Consider the following 18417-nt stretch of genomic DNA (forward strand, 5'->3'; position numbering starts at 1 on the left):
AATCACAAACCGCCTCAAGTTAGCATCATTTTTTACACACATTTTGGAAAACAACAGCTGCCAATGACCGGTTCCCTAAAGACTCAAATGAGTGTTATTTTAAAATCAGTCATTCCAATCTTCTTCCTATACCGTCACTAATTGTTAACATTGAATGATGCCTCATTGATAGAACTCATTATGGAATTTGAGGGCTTGACGATCAGTTGTTGGTATCAAGAGCTGTTAGGTCAGACTGCATTCCCACAGATTACGTGTTGTTATGGCCCCAAATTTACTTCCTGTTGTGAATGATGTCACAGGGGCCATGTGCGATTGTAAGATATGCCACTTACCAGTGTCATAGGGGTCATGTGGCGAGTCAAGAGTGTCCTGCAGATTTACCACAGTGAAACTGACAGGGGTTGGGATGTCATGTCTTTCATCATACCAGTCATGCAGACATTAGTACAACATTATGAACCAACCAAACCCTCCTCCGAGTCTATTTAAGAATTGCTCTGGAAAATAGAATTAGTCAGAGTCAGTAGGGAGCGTTGCTTTGAATATGTTATGCATTTTCAAAATGTATTCAAGTGCTACAGTGGTTTGTTTTTTTTCCTCTTTTTATAGACTTACAAGCTTCAGTGCCCTGTTGTAATTTAAATATCCTTCTACATACATTTGCAAATGTTTGTCCTCACAAATCATTATTACAGTATGTAGATGCACTACATAACGATGTATGGCTTAAAAAGCTGTTGGTTTGTTTATCTGCTTTTCTAAGTGTTGATACCTTGTTGTGAACATTTTCCTTTTTTGAAATGATAGCCAGATCATTCTTTACATAATGCAATGCACTGGACTCTTTACCAACATGGAATCATAGCGTTTTTGGTTACATCTCAGCGTCTGTGCATTGTCAAAAAGGTTATCTATTGTGTCTTAGATCTTGTTCCGTCTTTAATGGGTGTAACGTCGAGACAGTGGTTCATCATGACAGGTCATCATAACATCTTGACAGAGATGATGACATTGTCCATTGGCTGCTTCGACAGCCATACCGAGTGATGTATGGTGGCTGCATCAAACAGTAAACTGTTTTGGCATGGATCACTACTGTAGCAACTCGGGCAACACCTGTTGACTCAACTGCATGTGGATGAAACGCAAACACAGAGGCCCAAAATGGCATCGCCAGCCATGATGGGACCCATTTCGTCCAAAAAAGTTAGACTTTGACTCATCTGTCTATAGAATATTCTTCCAAGAGCCTTGATGATCATCCAGGGGCTTCGAGGTGCTTTTTTTGGCAAACTTGAGTTAACATTTTGGACGATGTGGCTCCCGTTATATCTGGCGAAAACCAAACACTGCATTCCACAGTAAGCACCTCATTTTATTTATAAATTGCTTTATCTAATATTAGGTTTTGGTTGAAGATCTGATAACATTCAGTATCAAAAATATGCAAAAATAGAGAAAATCAGAAAAGGGGTAAATACTTTGGGTTAGTGTTGATCCCCTCTGTGCTTCTCAGACAATAAGCTTCTCCAGTTGATACAAGCAACAAGCACAAATCCTATTCCCACGGAGCCTGCTCTGTCTGCCCTGCAGAACCTAAGGTTCATATCCTCACCTACGTTGACAGTTTGCTGTTGTGCTGCCAGTAACATGTCTGTCATGGTTTATGTAGCATTGTTTTAGAAAGACACACACAGAAAATGTGTTATATTGTCTGCCTTTTGGGTTACTTTCCATCACTATAGTAGGCATTTTACCTGTGCCATACTTCCTGTGTTTGGCTTACTGTGATTGTCTCCCTGTGATTGTCTCCCTGTGATTGGCTCCCTGTGATTGTCTCCCTGTGATTGGCTCCCGTGTTTGTCTCCCGTGATTGTCTCCCTGTTATTGTCTCTCTGTGATTGTCGCGGATTACCTGAGTGTTATTCATTAGGCACCATACAGGAGAAAACTGACTGAAACAGTAAGAGACTAGGAGAATTTAAGAAGTTTTCCGTTGCAAACCCCTTGACTACAATTTGCTACGGTGGGCCCTAATGAACACGACCCAAATGTTTTGGTGAGATGACCCAGGCACATGCAATAAGACTTGGTTTACTATGAAGCCTCTGGTAGGTCTAATCCTCCATCAAGGGGTAAGGGTGTCCCCCTCCAATCCCTATCCAGCTCTGTGGTTTAGGATATATCACAGAGGCCTTTGTCCCGGTGCTAGTCCAGCAGGATTAGGATATATCTCAGAGGCTTTGTCCCGGTGCTAGTCCAGCAGGATTAGGATATATCTCAGAGGCCTTTGTCCCGGTGCTAGTCCAGCAGGATTAGGATATATCTCAGAGGCCTTTGTCCTGGTGCTAGTCCAGCAGGATTAGGAGATATCTCAGAGCCCTTTGTCCCAGTGCTAGTCCAGCAGGATTAGGATATATCTCAGAGGCCTTTGTCCTGGTGCTAGTCTGGAAGATTTAGGATATATCTCAGAGGCCTTTGTCCCGGTGCTAGTCCAGCAGGATTAGGATATATCTCAGAGGCCTTTGTCCTGGTGCTAGTCCAGCAGGATTAGGATATATCTCAGAGGCCTTTGTCCTGGTGCTAGTCTAGCAGGATTAGGATATATCTCAGAGGCCTTTGTCCTGGTGCTAGTCCAGCAGGATTAGGATATATCTCAGAGGCCTTTGTCCTGGTGCTAGTCTGGAAGATTTAGGATATATCTCAGAGGCCTTTGTCCCGGTGCTAGTCCAGCAGGATTAGGAGATATCTCAGAGGCCTTTGTCCCGGTGCTAGTCCAGCAGGATTAGGAGATATCTCAGAGGCCTTTGTCCCGGTGCTAGTCCAGCAGGATTAGGATATATCTCAGAGGCCTTTGTCCCAGTGCTAGTCCAGCAGGATTAGGATATATCTCAGAGGCCTTTGTCCCGGTGCTAGTCCAGCAGGATTAGGATATATCTCAGAGGCCTTTGTCCCAGTGCTAGTCCAGCAGGATTAGGATATATCTCAGAGGCTTTGTCCTGGTGCTAGTCCAGCAGGATTAGGAGATATCTCAGAGGCCTTTGTCCCGGTGCTAGTCCAGCAGGATTAGGATATGTGTCAGAGGCTTTGTCCCGGTGCTAGTCCAGCAGGATTAGGAGATGCTTAACATACAGCAGCTTCCTCTGAAGGGCTGATCTGAAGGTATGAAGGTTCATCTCTGGTCTCCTCTAGCATCCTTTTGGGCCTTTAGCAATGTTTTCTTTCCATGCTTTCCATGGCTTCCTCTGGTCATGTAGGTGTATGATTTAGTTGGGTTCTGTTGGTAAATCTCAACTTTAAGTCTGTGCTTCATCACAGTTTATTTCATTGCTGATCTAAATAACATCATATTGTCTTACTATTTATAACAGAGTTGTGAATTCAGTTGAATGACAATGGACGATCAATTAGCCATGCGTTATATAAAACAACTGAGACGAGCCAAAGTTAAGACTGAATATTGAGTAGGCATTTTAGACTCATTACAAGAGAGGGGGACAGGGGATATTTCAAGCATTGATAACTAATTTAATGTGAAACCATAAGTTACTGCACAATGCACTTGAACAATTGCACTTGAATGGTTGCCACCTTCTATAATGTTTAATTTGTTTGTTTTGCGCCCTGGCCAACAACAAGCTAATCTTATGAGACAACCCTTTCCTTCCTAGAAAATGTAATTAACAGCTCATACAATAGGAACGTGTGAGTCTAATAGGGAAACAACCATCCCCCTCTTCAGAGGCTCAACAGCTTTTGTGATTCCCATGTTATAGTACAAGGAACTTTATATTAAATCTTATTTTACAAGAAAGCCAACTGCATTGGAGGCACTAGTCTGGTGTCTGCTAGCACTATTCCCATTGAACTGCACTAGGACCCTGCTGGATGATATGTTAGGGAATAAGCAAGAAGGCCAACTGTATTGATGGTAATAAGTAACAGTAGGTTTGCCACAACATAGCACCCAATAGAACTGAAAATCACTTAGAAAAGTAGCTCAATGCCGAGCCGATATTGCTTGTCTGGTTTCATTCCCATTCCCACTCTACAGTACCTTAGTGGCGGTGACATGAGATGAGGGAATAGGGACACTCTACCAAGACCTAACTGTGAACGTTCCTGATAGTTCCTGCTGGATAGAAGGTCCCTGTTGGTAAGGATGATTGGTCTGGCGACAATGATAGATGGCATTTCCTGGGGCCCTGTAGGACCCCGCTGAGCTGCAAGTGACAACCAGGTGTCCTGCTCCATGCCTGTGGCTGAGGAAAAGGAGGAAAAACCCACGATCAGACCATCAACTGATCAGATTAGCCAGTGGCATATTACTATAGGAGAGACATGTAGATTTGCCAGTGGTATATTACTATAGGAGAGACATGTATATTAGCCAGGGATATATTACTATAGGAGAGACATGTAGATTAACCAGGGATATATTACCATAGGAGAGACATGTAGATTAGCCAGGGATATATTACTATAGGAGAGACATGTAGATTAGCCAGGGATATATTACTATAGGAGAGACATGTAGATTAGCCAGTGGTATATTGCTATAGGAGAGACATGTAGATTAGCCAGTGGTATATTACTATAGGAGAGACATGTAGATTAGCCAGTGGTATATTACTATAGGAGAGACATGTAGATTAGCCAGTGGTATATTACTATAGGAGAGACATGTAGATTAGCCAGTGGTATATTACTATAGGAGAGACATGTAGATTAGCCAGTGGTATATTACTATAGGAGAGACATGTAGATTAGCCAGTGGTATATTACTATAGGAGAGACATGTAGATTAGCCAGTGGTATATTACTATAGGAGAGACATGTAGATTAGCCAGTGGTATATTACTAAATATAATTATGAAAATATTTGCTAACTAAAATAAAGTTTAAAGAAAGGAACACAATAAAATTACAATAACGAGGTTATATACCGAGTCAATGTGCTTGGGTACAGGTTAGTCGAGACATAAGACCATGTAGCCTACAGCCAATTTAAATCATTTTCCAAGCAGGAGCCATTTCAGGAAAGCTAAATCAGGTGTTATAATCAAGAAGAGTGCCATCGTTGAGTCCTTGTCTAAACCAGTAAAAAACACAATTAGAACAGACGTGTCGCTGAAAGAGGAGGTTATGTCCTCAAGTCATTTAGATTTCAACCAGACCTACAGCAGCTGCAGCCAGTCACAGACAGAGGGTTGAGTCCCAAGTAGCACCCTATTCATTACATAGTGCACTATCTGTGACCAAAACCCATAGGACCCTGGTAAAAAAAAAGTAGTGCACTAAATAGGGAATAGGGCGCTTTTTGCCATAGTCTATACTGTATGAACTAATAAAAGTTCTCCGAGATGGATTACCTGAGAAGAGCAATATTACAATAATTGGGCCTGGATATCTCTGCATTCCATTTCATTATTCCGACAGGGAATTGTCAGCGTTATGAATTCATCAACGTAAGGAAAGATAAATGACTCAACAAGAAATAGACAGGACTATCTCCTCCTGATCTGATGATGGGAAATGGTGTTTTAGGAGATTATTTTATTAGAGAAAAGGAGAGAAGAGACAGCCTGGTACTATATGAACATCTTTTTCAATATAGCGTTTTTCAAATATTAATGGCAACGTGATTTGACCTATTCGCGAGGCACATCCCATGCAATGAGAGTCGGCTCATTTAGAGAGATAAGACCTATGGCCCTTTAGCTCAGGCTCCCCACAAGGTACAGGATGAACAATGAATATCAAAAATGCCTGCTCATGCATTTTAAATCTCTTTCTCTGTCCCTCTCTGGTTTCCGCTCTCACCAGCCGGTACCGTTCAGTGAAAACGTTTCACAAAAGAAGAAATAGTGAACGTTTCAGAAAGTTAAAAGTGTGTCAGGGCTTCGAAGAGTGATGTGTGTGGAGTCAGGCGCAGAGAGCAGAGGATTCGGAAACACCATTTATTCCGGAACAATCACGGCGAACAAAAGAGCGGAACGCGGAACACAGGCGTCAAACACTCCAAAATGTACAACACCGGTACATACGCTGTACAGCGGAAATAAATGACAGGACACTCCTGTACCACAAACAGCAAACAAGCCCACACAAACACAGGCTGAACTTAAATAACCCCAACCCAAAACCCCAAACAAGGAACAGGTGAAACCAATTAGACAAAACGAAAAGGGGAAAAGGGATCGGTAGCAGCTAGTAGACCGGTGACGCCGACCGTTTCATTCACTGTGTCCCATTTCATTCTCTCCCCCCCCCCCCCCCCCCCCCCCCGGGCCTATGTTGGCCTATGTTGGCCTATGTTGACTCCAATGCTTCCAACAGTTGTGTGAAGTAGGCTGGGTGTCCGTTAGGTGGTGGACCCCTCTTGATACACACAATAAACTGTTAAGCGTGATAAACCCGGCAGCGTTACAGTTCTTGACACGAACTGGTTCCCCTGGCACATACTACCATACACCTTTCAAAGACATAAATATATTGTCTTATCCATTCACACTTTGAATGGCACACATACACAATCCATGTCTCAGTTGTCTCAAGGCTTACAATTCCTTATTTAACCTGTCACGTCCCCTTCATCTACATTGATTGAGGTGTATTTAACAAGTGACATCAATAAGGGATCATAGCTTTCACCTGGATTCACCTGGTCAGTCTATGTCATGGAAAGACCAGATGTTCCTAATGTTTTGTCCACTCAGTGTATGGTGTAGTTATTTGTGTGAAAATACAGTCAATAATTTATATGCTTAAAGAAAGATCCTTTATATGATGTTGTCTTCATTAAGGCAATTCATTTCCGCAGCTCATGTTGATCCTAGTCATGCTCCTGATTCAACGTCTGCTCGAAGAACCCATCAATTTACTTTAATCTGATTGGTTTAAACTGAAATTGTTGATTGCACAAGCTATTTTTAAGCCTGAGGAAAGTCCTCCCTCCATGATAGTCACAATGAGTGCCCCCATTCATTGTTATGATAAATCATGTCAACCAGCTAGCTATGGCCAGAGGTCTTGACAATACAGTGTATGGTCTACAACTGATGTTACACTTCAGTCCTATATGTCCAGTAAAACCTTTGGTGTACAGACTGCATCTGACCACATTACACAATATTTCATTCTTGGTTAACAGAGATTAGTAAACACCAAACTGCTTGATATGGAGGCTGTTCTGTCCTGTCTCTGGTCCCGTCCTGTCTCTGCCTCTGTCCTGACCTGACTCTGCTTCTGTCCTGTCTCTATTTTTGTCCTGTACTGTCTCTGGTTTTGTCCTGTTTCTGGTCCCGTCCTGTCTTTACCTCTGTCCTGACCTGACTCTGCTTCTGTCCTGTCTCTATTTTTGTCCTGTACTGTCTCTGGTTTTGTCCTGTCTCTGGTCCCGTCCTGTCTTTGCCTCTGTCCTGACCTGACTCTGCTTCTGTCCTGTCTCTATTTTTGTCCTGTACTGTCTCTGGTTTTGTCCTGTCTCTGGTCCCGTCCTGTCTCTGCCTCTGTCCTGACCTGTCTCTGGTTCTGTCCTGACCTGTCTCTGGTTCTGTCCTGACCTGTCTCTGGTTCTGTCCCTTCTCTGGTTCTGTCCTGACCTGTCTCTGGTTCTGTCCTTACCCGTCTCTGCTTCTGACCAGTATTTGATCCTGTCTTGTCTCTATTTTTGTGCTATACTGTCTCTGGATGTGTCCTGTCACTAGTTATGTCCTGTACTGTCTCAGGTTCTGTCCTGACCTGTCTCTGGTTCTGTCCTGTCTCTGGTTCTGTCCTGTCTTGTCTCTGGTTCTGTCCTGTCTTGTCTCTGGTTCTGTCCTGTCCTGTCAATGGTTCTGTCCTGTCTCTGGTTCTGTCATGTCCTGTCTCTGGTTCTGTCCTGTCTCTGGTTCTGTCCTGTCCTGTCTCTGGTTCTGTTCTGTTCTGTTCTGTCCTGTTCTGTCCTGGCTCTGGTTCTGTCCTGTCTCTGGTTCTGTCCTGTCTCTGGTTCTGTCCTGTCTCTGGTGCTGTCCTATCCTGTCTCTGGTTCTGTCCTATCTTTGGTTCTGTCCTGTCTCTGGTCCTGTCCTGTCCTTTCCTCTCTAGTCTTGACTCTGGTTCTGTGTTCCCTGTTACCCTGGCCCTGCTCTGGATTGGTCCATTTCTGTCCTGTCTAGTCTTGACTCTGGTTCTGTGTTCCCTGTTACCCTGGCCCTGCTCTGGATTGGTCAATTTCTGTCCTGTCCTAGAGCCTACTCCTCAGAGTTTGGTTCCCCTCAAGGTTTCTTGCTACCTGGGAAGGTTTATCTTGCGTCTCTTTGGGGTGTCAGGCCAGTGGCCATATTGTTTGTGACAAGCATCTCAGAGTAGGAGTGTTGATCTAGGATCAGGTCCACCTGTCCATGTAATCTTATTCATTTTCATAAAAAAGGCAAATGGCACCAGATCACTGTTAATCCCTTTGTGACAAGATATATATTTTTAATGCTCCATATAATCACATTGATTGATTTAAATACTTAAATAAGTACCACAAGCATTTTTAAATGAGAATCTAACCTTACCAAATGTGCCTCCCACTGTGTGTAGTGTTGTCTGTTTCTATTTATACCTGCATATACAAACAGGAAGACATTTAACAATTGCATTATTCTAGTTCTATTTTAACTTGTATCTAAGCCAACTGTGACTGTGATTTTACAGCAGCCAGCATCACATGGTTCAGCCAAACGGAAGCTCAAAACATACTACTGTGTGTGTGTGGAGGGTGAAGTTGTGTTAAAGAGGAACTTTACGAGTGAAGGACAAATCAATAAATTACGTAACAGTAAAACAAGAAATCATGTTACTGCAAAAACAGCAGGCTTCAGGCTCACTGTTTTCTCATGTTTCTACTTTCTCCTTGTTTTCTCATGTTTCCTTTCCTCCTTGTTTTCTCATGTTTACTTTTTCTCATTGTTTTCTCATGTTTCCTTTCCTCATTGTTTTCTCATGTTTACTTTTTCTCATTGTTTTCTCATGTTTCCTTTCCTCCTTGTTTTCTCATGTTTACTTTTTCTCATTGTTTTCTCATGTTCCCTTTTTCTCATTGTTTTCTCATGTTTCCTTTCCTCCTTGTTTTCTCATGTTTCATTTCCTCCTTGTTTTCTCATGTTTCCTTTCCTCCTTGTTTTCTCATGTTTCCTTTCCTCATTGTTTTCTCATGTTTCCTTTCCTCCTTGTTTTCTCATGTTTCCTTTCCTCCTTGTTTTCTCATGTTTCCTTTCCTCCTTGTTTTCTCATGTCTCCTTTCCTCCTTGTTTTCTCATGTTTCCTTTCCTCCTTGTTTTCTCATGTTTCCTTTCCTCCTTGTTTTCTCATGCTGCTTGCTCCTCTGAATGAGCACTTTACATTCAAAGTTATGACATACTATATATAGCCTATGGCCAGAAGTGGACTGGGAAGAATTCGGCCCTGGTATTTTATTCACAACCCCCCCCCACGTATATGGGTGGATTTATACAGTACCTTCGGAAATTATTCCGACCACTTGATTTTTTTCCACATTTTGTTACATTACAGCCTTATTCTAAAATTGATTAAACTGTTCTTTCACCCTCATCAATTTACACATAATACCCATAATTACAAAGCAAAACTGGTTTTTAGAAATGTTTGCAAATTTATTACATATAAAAAAAACTGAAATATTACCATTTAAATAAGTATTCAGACCCTTTACTCAGTACTTTGTTGAAGCACCTTTGGCAGCGACTACAGCTTCAAGTCCTCTTGGGTATGACACTACAAGCTTGGCAAGTCTGTATTTGGGGAGTTTCTCCCATTCTTCTCTGCAGATCCTCTCAAGCTCTGTCAGGTTGGATTGGGAGCATTGCTGTACAGCTATTTTCAGGTCTCTCCAGAGATGTTAGATCGAGTTCAGGCTCTGGCTGGGCCAGGCTTTGGCTGGACCACTCAAGCACATCCCAAAGCCACTACTACGATGTCTTGGCTGTGTGCTTAGGGTCGTTGTCATTATGGAAAGTGAACCTTCACCCCATTCTGAGGTCCTGAGCACTTTGAAGCAGGTTTTCATCAAGGATCTCTCTGTACTTGGCTCCGTTCATCTTTCCTTCAAACCTGGTCTGAGAGTTTTCCCTGCCGCTGAAAAACATGCCCACAGCATGATGCTGCCACCACCGTGTTTCACCGTAGGGACTGAGGGCTTGTAGGCCTGTTGTAAGGGGCACAAACACACCGTCGCTGGACCAGACAGGACTGGCAAAAAGTGCTCTTCACTGACGAGTTGCAGTTTTGTCTCACCAGGGGTGATGGTCAGATTCGCATTTATCGTCGAAGGAACGAGCGTTACACTGAGGCCTGTACTCTGGAGCGGGATCGATTTGAAGGTGGAGAGTTCGTCATGGTCTGGGGCGGTGTGTCACAGCATCGGACTGAGCTTGTTGTCATTGCAGGCAATCTCAGCGCTGTGCGTTACAGGGAAGATATCCTCCCTCATGTGGTAACCTTCCTGCAGGCTCATCCTGTCATGACGCTCCAGCATGACAATGCCACCAGCCATACTGCTCGTTCTGTGCGTGATTTCCAGGAAAGACAGCAATGTCAGTGTTCTGCCATGGCCAGCGAAGGACCCGGATCTCAAGCCCATTGAGCACATCTGGAACCTGTTGGATCAGAGGGTGAGGACTAGGGCCATTCCCCCCATAAATGGTGGAGTAACATCTCACAGCAAGAACTGGCAAATCTGGTGCAGTCCATGAGGAGGAGATGCACTGCAGTACTTAATGCAGCTGGTGGCCACACCAGATACTGACTCACTTTTTATTTTTGTTCAGGGACACATTATTCAATTTCTGTTAGTCACATGTCTGGGGAACTTGTTCAGTTTATGTCTCAGTTGTTGAATCTTGTTATGTTCCTACAAATATTTACACATGTAAAGTTTGCTGAAAATAAACGCAGTTGTCAGTGAGAGGACGTTTCTTTCTTTGCTGAGTTCATTATAACACCTCATAATATAGAGTACCCAAACCAGGAGTAGTCAGTCATTATATAGTACTGCTGGCTGTGAGGTTTTAAAACACACTGTGTAGCCCATCAACCTCCCTTATACTACCCCCTGTCAGAGGAGGCTGGTGTGAGGAGCTATAGGAGGACGGGCTAATTGTAATGGCTAAAATAGAATAAATGGAACGGTATCAAACCCATCTAACACATGGAAACCACATGTCTGACTCTGTTCCATGTATTCCCAGCCAGCCATTACAATGAGCTGGTCCTCCTATAGCTGTCAGTACTTCTAGAAGTAGTGGGTGGAGGAGTCAAGCGCAGAGAGCAGGGTAGTAGATACGTGGATAGTTTGTTCCCAAAGCAACAGTGTCGGTCCATGCCACACACACAGGCGCTAAAAGACCCAGTCCAAAACAACAGGACGAAACGGTTCGGGGAAAAATAACATCCACAGAAATCACACACACCAAATAACAGAAAACAAGCCTGCACAAAAGCTGGCGGGCCTACCGGGTTTAAATAGCCCAAAACCAAAACCTAAACAACAAACAGGTGACACTAATCAGACAACACTAAATGAAACAGAAAAGGGGATTGGTGGCAGCTAGTAGGCCGGTGACGATGAGTGCCGAGCACCGCCCGAACAGGAACAGGCAACATCTTCGGCGGGATTCGTGACAATAGCTCCTCCCACCAGCCTGTCAGAGGTTGGTGGATCCTGATCCCAGAAGTGGATTCTCCTCAGATTAATCACCTGCTCTCCTATCTATCTACAACCATGGTGAAGTCTAGCAAACAGGGATTCATTATTAGGGTTGTGTTGGAGCTGTGGTGAGTCTGTGTGTGTGGTGCTCTGTAGTATGCAGCAGGCAGGTTGCACCATCAGAGGACGGAGTGATGTCCCTTCTGTGGGGCTCTGTGCCTGTTTGTTGACACACACGTGCTGAGGCTCAGGCTGAGCTCCACTAGGGACTCTCATCCCTCCTTTTCAACCATCAGTCACCTCATTAATTACACACTGATTTCCCCTCACATTCACCACTCTGGCTCTCAGCAGCAAATAGAAAGGGAGAACTTGAAGTGGTAGCTGCACTGTTTATCGTTCAGATGAAATACATTATTAACAACCAATGTTTAAAATCAAATCAAATCACATTTTATTGGTCACATACATATGTTTAGCAGATGTTATTGCGGGTGTAGCGAAATCATTGTGTTTCTAGCTCCAACAGTGCAGTAATATCTAACAATTCACAACAATACACACAATAAACACAAACCTAATAGTAAAAGAATGGAATTCAGCAATATATAAATACTTGGATGAGCAATGTCGAAGTGGCAGAGACAAAGAATAGAATACAGTATTTACATATGAGATGAGTAAAGCAAAAATATGTAAACATTATTAAAGTGACTAGTGTTCCATTATTAAACTGGCCAGTGATTTCAAATCTATGTATATAGGGCAGCAGCCTCTAAGGTGCAGGGTTACAAAACTGGGTGGAAGCTGCTTAGTGATGACTATTTAACAGTCTGATGGCCTTGAGATAGAAGCTGTTTTTCAGTCTGTCTGTTCCAGCTTTGATGCACCTGAACTGACCTCGCCTTCTGGATGATATCTTGGTGAACAGGCAGTGGCTTGGTGGTTGTTGGCCTTCCTGTGACATCGGGTTCTGTAGGTGTCCTGGAGGGCAGGTAGTTTTCCCCCGGTGATGCGTTGGGCAGACCGCACCACCCTCTGGAGAGCCCTGCGGAGGAAGGTGGTACACTGTCTGTGTGGGTGAACAATTTCAGATCGTCAATGATGTGTACACTGAGGAAGTTGAAGCTTTCCACCTGCTCCACTGCGGTCTCGACGATTTGGACAGGGGCGTGCTCCCTCTGCTGTTTCCTGAAGTCCACGATCAGCTCCTTTGTTTTGTCGACATTGAGTGAGAGGTTATTTTCCTGGCACCACACTCTCAGGGCCCTCACCTCCTCCTTGTAGGCTGTCACGTCATTGTTTGTAATCAGGGCTAATACTGCTATGTCGTCTGCAAACTTGATGATTGAGTTGGAGGCGTGCGTGGTCATGCAGTCATGGGTGAACAGGGAGTACAGGAGGGAGCTGAGCACTCACCCTTGTGGGGCCCCTGTGTTGAGGATCAGTGAAGTGGAGGTGTTGTTTCCTGCCTTCACCACCTGGGGGCAGCCCATCAGGAAGTCCAGGACCCAGTTGCGCAGGGTGGGGTTCAGACCCAGGGCCCCGAGCTTAATCATGAGCTTGGAGGGTACTATGGTGTTGAATGCTGAACTATAATCAATGAACAGCATTCTTACATAGGTATTCTTCTTATCCAAATGTGATAGGGCACTGTGCAGTGTGATGGCGACTCCATCATCTGTGGATCTATTGGGGCGGTAAGCAAATTGAAAGTGGGTCTAGGGTGTCAGGTAAGATAGAGGTGATATGAACCTTAAAACGTCTTATGGATTTCTACAGATCGGTGTCCCACCAACGGGACAATTGAGCTAACGTAGGGAAATGCGATTAGCATGAGGTTGTAAGTAACAAGAACATTTCCCAGGACATAGACATATCTGATATTGACAGAAAGCTTCAATTCAAAATTAATCTAACTGCACTTTTCAATTTACAGCAGCTTTCACAGTGTTTCACAGTGTTTCCTTTCAAATGGTATCAAGAATATGCATTACCTTGCTTCAGGGCCTGAGCTACAGGCAGTTAGATTTGGGCATGTCATTTTAGGCGAAAATGGAAGAAAGGGTCAGATCCTTAAGTCTCTCAAAGCACTTCATGATGACAGAAGTGAGTGCTATGGGGAGATAGTCATTTAGTTCAGTTACCGTTGCTTTCTTCGGTAAAGGAACAATGGTGGAGATTTTGAAGCAAGTGGGGACAGCAGACTGGGATAAGGAGAGATTGAATATCTCCATGAACACTCCAGCCAGCTGGTCTGCGTATGTCTGAGGACGTGGCTATGGATGCCGTCTGGGCCGGCAGCCCTGCGAAGGTTAGCATGCTTAATTAGGGATAGGAGTCCCGCTAGCGGGACACAAGCCGACAACTTACGTTGAAATTGGAGGGCGCACAATTCAAATAAATAATCGTAATATTAAACATTCATGTATCTTATATCATTTAAAAGCTTAAATTCTTGTTAATCTATCTGTGTTGTCCGGTTTGCAATAGGCTTTACGGTGAAAGCATACCATGCGATTGTCTAAAGATGGCACCCCATATCAACAAACATATTTTTCAACCATCACAGGCTTCAAAAATTTACAAATAGCGATTAAATAAATCCCTTACTTTTGAAGGTCTTCCTCTGTTTGCAATCCCAGAGGTCCCAGCTACAACATGAATGTTCGTTTTGTTAGATAAAATCCTTCTTTATATCCCAAAAAGTCTGTTTAGTTGGCGCAATCGATTTCAGTAATCCACTCATTCAACATGCTGACAAAGGAGTCCAAAAAGCTACTGCTAAACTTCGTCCAAAAACAAGTCAAAATGACTTTTCTATTTAATCCTCAGGTACTCTAAAATGTAAATAAACTATATTATTTCATACGGAAAGTAGTATGTTCAATAGGAAAGCAAAATTAGTAAGCGCACACCCTCTCCCTCGCTCTCTGAAAGACTGATATTGTTCTGGTGGTGTCCTAACCAAAACTCCAAATTCTTCCTCGTTTTTCAAAAAACAACCAAAACTCCAAATTCTTGTTTGTTTTTCAAAAAACAAGCCTAAAATCTTGAATAAAGACTGTTGACATCTAGTGGAAGCCATAGGAATTGCAATCTGGGAGATGGATTTACATCGGAACAATAGGTTTCCATTATAAGAGCCTGGGACATCAAAAAAAAGAAAGATTCCGGTTGGTTTTTCTTCGGATTTACACTTGCCAAATCAATTATTTTATATTCTCAGACATTATTTGAACAGGATTCGAGGTTTCCAGTTTGCATAAAGTCCAGTGAAGTTTTTTGAGAGCCGTCGTGGTATCGGCTTTTGGGGGAATATACACGGCTGTGACTATGACCGAAGAGAATTCTCTTGGGAGGTAATACGGTCTGCATTTGATTGTGAGGTATTCTAGGTCGAGTGAACAAAATTACTTGAGTTTCTGTATGTCATCACAATCACACCATGAGTAGTTAATCATAAAACAAACACCCACGCCATTCTTCTTCCCAGAGAGTTCTTTATTCCTGTCTGCTATACTGAGAAGCCAGCTGGCTGTATGGACAAAGACAATATATCCCGAGAGCCATATTTCCATTAAACAGAGTATGTTACAATCCCTGATGTGTCTCTGGAAGGAGATTCTCGCCCTGAGCTTATCTACTTTATTATCCAAATACTGAACATTAGCAAGTAATATACTCGGAAGTGGTGGATGGTGTGCGCGCCTCCTCACTCCGAATACTTCTTCTCCGCCGGCGTTGTTTTGGATCAGCCTCTGGAATCAGTTCAATTGCCCTGCGAGGTATGAACAAAGCATCCAATTCAGAAAAGTCGTATTCTCAGTCGTAATGCTGATTGATGAGTTACCGTCACTCTGATATCCAAATGTTATTTCTGGCTGCATGTAATAACACAAAAAAATCCTAGGCTAATAATGTAAGAAATAAAACACACAAAAAACGAAATACTGCAATGTTGCATAGGAGCTAGAAGCAGAGCTGCCTCATCTGTCGACGCCATCTTATATCAAGTTTCCACAGCAAGCTGCCTTCATCAGGGATTTTAACCAACGTTTTATTTTCTCTTAAGCATCTCAGCACCACACCTCTGTTGGAATGGGCTCACCTAGCGAAGGGGTAATTATCCCCACACATATTGGACCAACTGAAGTAGGCCCCATGCATTGATGACATATTGGACCAACTGAAGTAGGCCCCATGCATTGATGACATATTGGACCAACTGAAGTAGGCCCCATGCATTGATGACATATTGGACCAACTGAAGTAGGCCCCATGCATTGATGACACATTGGACCAACTAAAGTAGGCCCCATGCATTGATGACATATTGGACCAACTGAAGTAGGCCCTGTGCATTGATGACACATTAGACCAACTGAAGTAGGCCCTGTGCATTGATGACATATTGGACCAACTGAAGTAGGCCCTGTGCATTGATGACACATTGGACCAACTGAAGTAGGCCCTATGCATTGATGACACATTGGACCAACTGAAGTAGGCCCTATGCATTGATGGCATATTGGACCAACTGAAGTAGGCCCCATGCATTGATGACACATTGGACCAACTGAAGTAGGCCCCATGCATTGATGGCACATTGGACCAACTGAAGTAGGCCTCATGCATTGATGACACATTGGACCAACTGAAGTAGGCCCCATGCATTGATGACACATTGGAACAACTGAAGTAGGCCCCATGCATTGATGACATATTGGACCAACTGAAGTAGGCCCCGTGCATTGATGACATATTGGACCAACTGAAGTAGGCCCCATGCATTGATGACATATTGTACCAACTGAAGTAGGCCCCATGCATTGATGACACATTGGACCAACTGAAGTAGGCCCCATGCATTGATGACACATTGGACCAACTGAAGTAGGCCCCGTGCATTGATGACACATTGGACCAACTAAAGTAGGCCCCATGCATTGATGACACATTGGACCAACTGAAGTAGGCCCTATGCATTGATGGCACATTAGTGTTCATACTCAACATTCAGGGAGAAACAATTAAAATATCAATGTCGGCCCAGCCACAATTGTCAAATATTGACGTCATGTCAAGACGCCCAAGAACTGTGGGGCACCCCGAAGAGATGTTTGGCACCCCCAACAGATGTCGGTCACCCCTAACAGATGTTGGTCACCCCCAGAGATGTTGGGCACCCCCAAGAGATGTTTGTCACCCCAACAGATGTTGGTCACCCCCAAGAGATGTTGGTCACCCCCAAGAGATGTTTGTCACCCCAAGAGATGTTGGTCACCCCCAAGAGATGTTGGTCATCCCCAAGAGATGTTTGTCACCCCAACATATGTTGGTCACCCCCAAGAGATGTTTGGCACCCCCAAGAGTTGTTTGTCACCCCAACAGATGTTGGTCACCCCAAAGAGATGCTGGTCACCCCAACAGATGTTGGTCACCCCCAGAGATGTTGGTCACCCCAACAGATGTTGGTCACCCGCAAGAGCCTGACATCCAGTTATAAATTATATAGTGTCAAATGCTGCTCTGTTACTTCTTGTTTTCTTGTGTAGAAGTGTTTTGCTTTTGTGTGTGTGTGTGTGTGTGTATTGTATTTGAGAAACATTCTACAGCCCTATTAGAGCTGGTAACATAAGACATTCTACTGCCCTGTTGGAGCTGGTAACATAAGACATTCTACTGTCCTGTTGGAGCTGGTAACATAAGACATTCTACTGCCCTGTTGGAGCTGGTAACATAAGACATTCTACTGTCCTGTTGGAGCTGGTAACATAAGACATTCTACTGCTCTGTTGGAGCTGGTAACACAAGACATTCTACTGTCCTGTTGGAGCTGGTAACATAAGACATTCTACTGTCCTGTTGGAGCTGGTAACATAAGACATTCTACTGCCCTGTTGGAGCTGGTAACATAAGACATTCTACTGTCCTGTTGGAGCTGGTAACATAAGACATTCTACTGCCCTGTTGGAGCTGGTAACATAATACATTCTACTGTCCTGTTGGAGCTGGTAACATAAGACATTCTACTGTCCTGTTGGAGCTGGTAACATAAGACATTCTACTGCCCTGTTGGAGCTGGTAACATAAGACATTCTACTGCCCTGTTGGAGCTGGTAACATAAGACATTCTACTGCCCTGTTGGAGCTGATAACATAAGACATTCTACTGCCCTGTTGGAGCTGGTAACACAAGACATTCTACTGTCCTGTTGGAGCTGGTAACATAAGACATTCTACTGCCCTGTTGGAGCTGGTAACATAAGACATTCTACTGTCCTGTTGGAGCTGGTAACATAAGACATTCTACTGCCCTGTTGGAGCTTCCAGTTTGTTTATGCATCATATACTGTACATCTGATGTACAAGCAGTACACAGTATAATGAAATGCTTACCTGCAAGGTTCCCCTTGCAACAACAATAGGAAAAGTAATTAAGTGAATAAAAGAGTACAAAAAAATGAAAGGCTCTATGAATAAAAATAGGATCAAAATGTGGTTAATATAATACAAGGCTACACTCAAACGAATTGATGTAGGATACGTGCCGGGGGATTGAGCAATAATAAATAGACATTGGGCAGTAATAATAAAAACATATGTTTGCTGGTTATGTTTTAATTGTTCTCCCTGTGGTGGTTGGGTATAACTAATTATACTGTTATGTTTTCTGTGGTATTTACAGTACACCACGGTAAAGGTCACATTGTTCA

This window comes from Oncorhynchus mykiss, chromosome 23, assembly GCF_057628025.1.
Source record: "Oncorhynchus mykiss isolate SJ-2025 chromosome 23, ASM5762802v1, whole genome shotgun sequence".
Lineage (NCBI taxonomy): Eukaryota > Metazoa > Chordata > Actinopteri > Salmoniformes > Salmonidae > Oncorhynchus > Oncorhynchus mykiss.